Source organism: Rhagoletis pomonella, unplaced genomic scaffold (genome assembly GCF_013731165.1).
Source record: "Rhagoletis pomonella isolate Grant_MI unplaced genomic scaffold, Rhpom_1.0 Rhpom_scaffold_00006, whole genome shotgun sequence".
NCBI classification, from domain to species: domain Eukaryota; kingdom Metazoa; phylum Arthropoda; class Insecta; order Diptera; family Tephritidae; genus Rhagoletis; species Rhagoletis pomonella.
In genome coordinates, this window is record NW_023458560.1 from 1,779,788 (window position 1) to 1,786,968 (window position 7,181).

Sequence of the window (7,181 nt, forward strand, 5' to 3'; positions counted from 1 at the left end):
ACGCCAAACCAGCAAGAAGTTGCAAGTTTTATGAACAGCTGATTAATTTGTTATTTTCCGACGCAATTTTCTAAGAAAAATAGTATTTCCCATCTTAATATATATTCAAATAGGTTTGTTTTGTCAATTGCAACTCTAAAAGCACCATAAACAATTCTTTTGGTAATGTGAATTGCATTAAGCATCTTGCCATCAGCTGTTTTTCTTGCTAGCAAATAGTTACTAGTAAAAATCCAATAAAACTTGCAAGTTCAGCTGTAATTTTTGCTCCCCCAATTCTCTCTCTTTTGCTGACTTCTTGCAAGTTTTTGCGTACGAAAACGCCATCGAGTAAAAACCAGTAAAATTACTACTGGGTTTTACTGGATAGTGCGTACGCGAACAGGGATAGTAACTGATTTGCCTTAAAGCTGTGACAGACGGCAAAGCTTATGCATACAATCTGGCACACATATGCGCATAATAATTTTACCCTTACAGACGGCAGTAATGCGTATAAACGAGCCGCAAGGTCGTGGGTTCGAGTCCCACGGACAGTAGAATTTTCATTTATTTCGTTTTCATTCTTTTTTATAAGTTCTATATTTTTTTCGTTGCTTTCAGTTAGTTGTTGTTGACTTTTTAATAAAATTCAACTCGAAAAATTTAAATTAACTAATAGTAAAATAAAAAATGTGATAGAAAATAAAGCAAATGAAAATAAAGTAAAGTAAAATTAAATATATAAATCAAATAAAATAAAAAATATATAATAAATAAAAACAAACAATTTTTTCGCAATTGCTCCAACCGAGGATCGAACCTGCCAGCTACAGGCTTGTAGTTTTCAACTCTCACCACTCGGCTACCGCGGACGCGAAACTCGCCTGCTTTGTTTGCTTACTTGTACAAAAGACAACAGCTGGCCGTTTTTACCAGTGTTGTCATTGATAATTCCCCGGATCCGAGTTAATTCCCACAAATTTCGTGCATTTGTTCGGCTGAGTATGCGCATTTTAAAGAGGAAGTAAAAGCAAGCAAAGGCTGTTTATGCGAATAAATGAGCCCGTTTGTCAACCGTATTATATTACGAAAAGTAACAGTTATTTATAAAATATATTTTTAATAATTCTTTCAAATGTAAAGTATATTTATATGTTTGCATTAACTAAACTAATCTATGTATTAAAAGTGATGCTAAAATTAAAATTTTTCAATAAAAACTGAAATCAAATAGCGGAAATTATTTATTTCATTTTGAGTACAGCCAGTTGCAGGCATAACATCCAAGTGAAACACTTTATCTGAAATGTTCAGATTTGTATCTTAAGCGTGTGATTTTCGCGACTGAGAGGGTTGAGCTAATGTGTCAAAGAGCTGCAAATTTTAGTTAACGCAAGGCTGAAAGAACAGTTCTGTTTAGTTCCTTTTAAATTTCGAACTAGGCCGTACATTATTTTTAATCAACTAGTTCAATGAACGAACTCGCGGCCGCTGTGGTGTAGTGGTAGCAGTGCGCACTTCCACTCCGCAGCGCCTGGGTTCAAGCCCTGGTCAGAGCAACATTGAAAAAAAATAAAAAATTAAGAAAATTGGTTTTTTCTTAACAGTGGTCGCCCCTCGACAGGCAATCGCAAACCTCTGAGTGTATTTCTGCCATGAAAAAAGGGTCTCATAAAAATACAGTCGCCGTTCGGAGTCGGCGTAAAACTGTAGGTCCCTCCACTTTGTGTGGCAACATCAAGGCGCACGCCACAAATCGGAGGAGAAGCTTGGCCAAACACTAACATATGTGTAAGCGCCAATCTATTATATTTTTATTAATGCAATGAACGAACCAGTTCCTGAACTACCGAACCCTACTGTTCATATCTATGTATGTACGTTAGGGCGATTTTTTCGCGACTATATGGACTTTGAAGTTGATCAACAATTTCTACAATTTAGCTTAATAGTTCACGAAAATTCCGATAGAGCATTAGAGCATTCAATTCTGAAGAAAACCTATTATTGGCCAAGATTATACCATAAAATGCCTGTGAGCTGTAGACTTTTTAAGAAAAAAATGCAAAGTTTTCGTGTATTTTTTATCGGAAATCTTTGCACGGCTTGGGCGAGTACCTAATGTTAATATTAAGGGTTAAAATTTTCAGGGAGCTTTTTTTAGGCGTTTTCTACAAAATTTTGAGGTAGGAGTGAAAAAAATAATAGTCGCAAAAAAAAATCGCCCTAATGTACATATATGTCGAAAAACACAAAATGTTTGATACGTATAGGCCTTAACAGGTGCTATTTCAATCCCTTATTCTTGAAAAGAAATCCTGGCTCTCTGCGGAATGAGAAAAATTGAAAATAAGAGTGGGAACACCAGTTTTTTAAATTTTTACAACGACTTGTGTACATCAAATCCGGAACTTATTTCCTATCATGAAATCATAAAAAAATAAATTGGACAAAATAAAAGTAACATCAATATTTTAATAAATAAATTGTTTATGATTTTATGATGGGAAAAAGTTCCGGATTTGGTGTACACAAGGCGTTGTAAAAATTTATAAAATTATTTTAAATTTTTCAAGCTCGTTCCGCAGACTGAAGATATTGTCGCAGAGAACCAAGATTTCAAGAATAAGGGATTAAAATAGCACCTGTTAAAACCTATAAAATTTTCGTATCAAACATTTTGTGTTTTTAGACCCGCCCAAATGTACATACGTGCGTGAACTAAGGCATACGATCCCAGACCTTTCAGGGAATTCGGAATTTAATTATGGAAATCTCAGGACGTAGGAATTTTTCGAGATATTTCGACCTTGTGTATACAAAAATTAAATGTAGATCTCGATTTATTTCAGTTACAATTCGTTTTTTAACTATTTCGCCACTTGCTTTGAAATGGTGTATAGTAACTATGTAAAAATTAATTACAAGAAAAGTTATCAAATTTTGGTAATCATTTTAATGGGTCATTTGTATATTTCAGTTTATTATTAAAATTGATTCAAGTCAGAAGAATGAATACCCAAGAATCTCCTCCCCAGAGGTCGTACATACATAGGCACATATTTTCATATATACGAATATTAAGTATGCACAGTGTTTGGTTGCGATAGTAAATTAGTGAAAATTACGTGCGAGATAAAAAATTTGGCAAAACTTTTGGGGCTGATGACAGCTGCTGCCGCCAAGTGATTGGCCGCCTTGAAAGATCCTAGGGCAGGATATACATACATACATATGCATGTATGTATGTATGTATGTGCATACGTATGCCCACACGCAGACACGAAACGCGGGCGAACTTTTTTTATGCTGCACACTGAGTTTAATCGATGCTGCGTTGTGACTGTTAATTGGGATTTTTTTTTTGCATTTAACTGCTCTTCTAATTGTGTTTACCATCATTGCGAGTGTCGAATATTTATAGGTTGACGCAGCTGTTAATGATAGCCGGCTCTTGGCTGAAAGCAGAGTGCCGTTGAATGCTCGTTTTTATTTCATAAAACTTTTATTGAAGAACGAACAAATACCCGCTTGCTTCATGGCGTCTGAAAAGAAATTTTGCTTTGGCCAATACAAAAATAGCTGTTGTAAAGTAAGCGTTCTTAGGCACGGTGCACATTAGTGCCATACGATATGCGATACGATACGCGATGCGATATGAAATGCGCGCAGTGCACATTAGAGCGATGCGATATGCGATGCGACATGCGATACCATTTTGTGATAGCTACACAAACTTTTGTGCCCTTATAGGCTTGTTCATGAGTTAAATGAGTTGCTTCTCAACCGAGTTTAGACCTTTCGAATGATGGGTCCATGTTTATATCTATAAACTTTTAAAAAATTTAAGAGAAAAGTATGTTTAATATCGAGTAAAACTGATGTTTATTTTTACAAAGTCGGCTAAAAATTAAATGAGATATTCAAATTTTCATGACAAATTATTTCAGAATATTGCGCTCACTACAAGGAAAAATCGGTGAAAGCTGAATTAAAAAAGGGGTTAACCAAAAATTTTTGTGTTGTATAGCCAAAAATATTATTTTTCTTATGAAAGATTGAATAACTTTCATTAACTATTTAATTCTTATTTTGCATCAATTCAGGAGTAGTATAGTTGCTTTATAAAATAGTGCGTGAAAACTTTGCCAAATTTGAAAAAAGACTAAAAAAATGAACACAGAAAATCATACAGATCTCTTAAGTTTTCCAAACGTTTATATACATATATCATTCGAAAGGTCTAAACTCGGTATATAGTCAACTGAGTTACAAGCTTATAAGTGCGGAAAACCGGTTTTTTAACAGCAAATCAAGATTGTGTGGGTGTGTGACAAAAATTTCGTATCTCGATTCTAACTTCACTCGGCAAAACCTACCGACGTAACGTAGACGTAGGTTGACGCAGACACGATCTACCTTATGCGATTCGCGTGTTAAAGCCTGTATGCAGCTCTCAAGTTTTTTGTGAAAAAAGAGCACAAGGCAACCCAGGTTTGCAACAGAAATATATGCCCGTTCCACTATTTCTTGAGGAAAGAGTGAGGCAACAGGCTGTGAGGTATCAAAAATGTCAAAATTTCTTGGACACACACGCGAAATAATGGCAATTTTTTCTTGACCGTTTTCTTGAGAGCTGCATACAGGGCTTTAACTAAAACTCACCACCGCATGGCGGTGACGTTGCCGTTGCTTCCCTCTCTCTCTATCAACAGTAAATTTGATATGCTGCTACGTACGTCAACCTACGTTTACGCTACGTCGTTGACTAACTGAGCTTTAAGTGTACATACGCACCCCAAGAATGCAGAGCGCCGCTCTGAGAGCGGTGACAACACACACATACATACATAGTACATACATGTTTATCCGTACAAATCGCGTGCTGTGGTGTTGATGGATATTCAACATTTGAAAGCAAATTTATATGCCTGGGTGTAGCTGAGTGCGCAAATATGCTTGCCACAAATTGTTGAGATCCGGAGATGGTCGGGTTCGAATTCCACTGCAGGCAACATGCAAATTAATTTTTTTTTTAAGTTTTTGTCTGGATTATTCACTTCACGGATGCTTTTTCAGTACGAACGCAGTCATTTTAATATGCGCGTAATTGAATTGAATATTTACCAATATGCAGTACTTTCGTTGACGTTTATAGTAAGATCAATTACGTTTCTATTTGATTTTAATATTTTTTTCCTTCAGTGGACATACATACATCAGTATTTAGTATTTGTTATTATATCTGATTTTTTCTTTTAATGGTAAATGAGATGATTATTTCCTAATTGTTTCTAAGTACATTGATTTACATTAATTACTATTTATTTGAATATTTGAAACAAAATAGTTAATCATTAATATTTAAACATAGACCAAATCTTTTTTGCTATTCAAAATCAAAAATAAATATGTTTAAAATTATTGGATTCTTTAAATTTCTTTTTAAAGATGTGAAAACCAAGGCAAATAAACCATCACGGAAAATATTCTTTTGTGCATTTACCTGTGTCCTTGACCTCAGACGCTATATTTCTCCATGCCAAACTAGTCATGTCTGTTCTACAGTAGTTTTTTTTCGGTATAGTTCCATAAACATGTTTGTTTATTCGACTAAAAAAAATTGAGGATGATTATTCCGCCTGTGAATCGATCATGCTTATTGCAAAAAATGCCACGCAATACAAATCTCACCTCGTTCAGAAAACCGTATCGCACGCGCGATACGCATGCAATATTATATCGCAGCGGTGTCGCTGTCGTGCACAGTTTTCATCGAATTGGTAATTCCCACGTACTCAGCATGCCGATGTCGCATTCATATCGTATCGCATATCGCATCGCATATCGTATCGCTCTAATGTGCACTGTGCCTTAGTGTATTTAGCTTTGTAACGTAGCTTCGCCTACGCTAGGGATGGGCGGAAGAACAGCTCGCGCGCAGCAACGCGGGCAAGCAGGTGCTTGATGCGGGGTAAAAATTTAAAACCGAAACGGTAAGCAATAGCCGTGTACATGTATTAACCCATTTTATGCAATGTATATTGCCAAGGCTATTATATTCACCTCTTTGTTTATAGAGGAACAATTTCTAACTATATTTGTAGTATATTTATTAAAAATAATTCAACATCATGAAATGCCGACCAATTTAATTTTTTTTATTAATAAATAAATAAAGTTTAAATTGATTATACATATGTAAAAAATAGTATGTGCTAATTCATGCTGGCGAACAATAATGTGTTAACGATCTTGCTTGCGCATGTGTTCGTAAATAAGAGTTAGCAGCCATGGGGTCTCACATTCGTGAGTACTCACATATACTTGTTCTCTCATTCCGATCACACATACAGATGCAATTCGCGCAAAATTTTCTGTTTCCCCCCGGGCACTATTACCTCACCTCATCTTCATCGGTTTGCACATTTGTCCGCGGTTTGCACGTTTGGGCATTTTGCCCTTATGTGCACATTATGCCCATCGCTAGCCTACGCAACAATAACGTATTAAACGTAATTTTAATATTATGGCAATATTCCTAGCTATCGTTCTTATCAAAATTTTATGACACTCACATATTAAAGAGAGTTTACTATTTATCTTAATATTATTTAATTTTAATTATTTGTTTATAAAAAAGTATATACCTTAACCAAAACCGTTTAAATCCAAGGTCCCATCTTTGTGCAACATTAAAAAAATCAAATTACTTTTCTAAATATTTCAAGCTTTTTAATTAAATTCCCTAGAAATGTATTAAGTATACAGTTTTGTAGCCCATTCTATTTTAATATAATAAAGTGCAAGTTTGAAGTAGCTACGACTTATCGTTGAAGGTGTTAATCATTTTCTCTATATAAAAAAGTCGTCCAACATACTTCATATGGAATAAAATGACTGACATCGTTAAAAAGATTGCCAAAAATCAACGGTAAACCCCAGCTACTTTAAACTGAAACTTTATTACGTATAATACAATTTAATTGTGTACAAAACTGCATACTCAAAATATTTCACAAAAGTTTAAATGAAAAGCTAGAAATTTTTATGAAAGTTTTCTGATTTTTTTTAATGTTGCACAAAGATTTAAACTTGGATTCATACAGTTTTGGTTAAAGAAAAAAAATAAAAAAAATAATAACATAAATAGCAGAGCTGGGTCGTAATGATTCCTTTAGGAATTAAATTACTCCCAA